We start from the raw sequence: 1,822 nt of genomic DNA on the forward strand, positions 1-1,822 counted from the left end.
TATATAAAACCCCCCCCCAGGAATCCCCTCTTTCCTCTAAGATGTATGTAAAGCACTTTCTCCCCCCCCCCCAACATAACTTTGCCATTTCCTCTATAAGCACTTTTTATATTTTTCCTTTATAAGCACTATATTTCCTTTATAAGCACTTTTTTTTTTTTTAAATGTGGTTGAAACCATATAGCTGGGAAGTACTGGCAAAAATAAATGGCTTAAGTATGTATGTTTGGGGGAAAAAAGGGGTAAGAGGGAGGAAGAGGAAAAGGGGGAGAGAGAGAGGAAAAGGGGGAGAGAGAGAGGAAAAGGGGGAGAGAGAGAGGAAAAGGGGGAGAGAGAGAGGAAAAGGGGGAGAGAGAGAGGAAAAGGGGGAGAGAGAGAGGAAAAGGGGGAGAGAGAGAGGAAAAGGGGGAGAGAGAGAGGAAAAGGGGGAGAGAGAGAGGAAAAGGGGGAGAGAGAGAGGAAAAGGGGGAGAGAGAGAGGAAAAGGGGGAGAGAGAGAGGAAAAGGGGGAGAGAGAGAGGAAAAGGGGGAGAGAGAGAGGAAAAGGGGGAGAGAGAGAGGAAAAGGGGGAGAGAGAGAGGAAAAGGGGGAGAGAGAGAGGAAAAGGGGGAGAGAGAGAGGAAAAGGGGGAGAGAGAGAGGAAAAGGGGGAGAGAGAGAGGAAAAGGGGGAGAGAGAGAGGAAAAGGGGGAGAGAGAGAGGAAAAGGGGGAGAGAGAGAGGAAAAGGGGGAGAGAGAGAGGAAAAGGGGGAGAGAGAGAGGAAAAGGGGGAGAGAGAGAGGAAAAGGGGGAGAGAGAGAGGAAAAGGGGGAGAGAGAGAGGAAAAGGGGGAGAGAGAGAGGAAAAGGGGGAGAGAGAGAGGAAAAGGGGGAGAGAGAGAGGAAAAGGGGGAGAGAGAGAGGAAAAGGGGGAGAGAGAGAGGAAAAGGGGGAGAGAGAGAGGAAAAGGGGGAGAGAGAGAGGAAAAGGGGGAGAGAGAGAGGAAAAGGGGGAGAGAGAGAGGAAAAGGGGGAGAGAGAGAGGAAAAGGGGGAGAGAGAGAGGAAAAGGGGGAGAGAGAGAGGAAAAGGGGGAGAGAGAGAGGAAAAGGGGGAGAGAGAGAGGAAAAGGGGGAGAGAGAGAGGAAAAGGGGGAGAGAGAGAGGAAAAGGGGGAGAGAGAGAGGAAAAGGGGGAGAGAGAGAGGAAAAGGGGGAGAGAGAGAGGAAAAGGGGGAGAGAGAGAGGAAAAGGGGGAGAGAGAGAGGAAAAGGGGGAGAGAGAGAGGAAAAGGGGGAGAGAGAGAGGAAAAGGGGGAGAGAGAGAGGAAAAGGGGGAGAGAGAGAGGAAAAGGGGGAGAGAGAGAGGAAAAGGGGGAGAGAGAGAGGAAAAGGGGGAGAGAGAGAGGAAAAGGGGGAGAGAGAAAAAATGATTAAAAAAGCAAAAAAGATTTAAAAGATAAGATTAAAAAAGATACTTTTACAAAGATGAAAAAAGATTTTAAAAAAATACGAAAACATTTTAAAAAGATGAAAATATTTTTAAAAAAAGATAAATAAGTTTTTTTTCAAAAAAGAAAAAAGATAAGAGGCAGAGGAAAAAGGATAAGAAAAAGAAAAAAAAAGATAAGAAAACGAGAAAAAAAAAAAAAAAGAGGGAGGTTTGCTGCCTTCCCCCTCCCCTGGAGGGCAGGTGAGCGGCGCAGAGAGCCGCTTTTATGCTTTAGCGTTGCCTTTGTCTCTGAGGAGGTTTGTTTTCCGTGTGATGCAGGGTTGGGTTGGTAAGTAAGCTCTTTTATTGACTAATTCAATTATCCCTTTTCCCCTCCCCGCCACCAAATCAGTCCCGAG

This window comes from Charadrius vociferus, unplaced genomic scaffold (genome assembly GCF_000708025.1).
Source record: "Charadrius vociferus isolate BGI_N301 unplaced genomic scaffold, ASM70802v2 scaffold1745, whole genome shotgun sequence".
In the NCBI taxonomy this organism is placed as follows: domain Eukaryota; kingdom Metazoa; phylum Chordata; class Aves; order Charadriiformes; family Charadriidae; genus Charadrius; species Charadrius vociferus.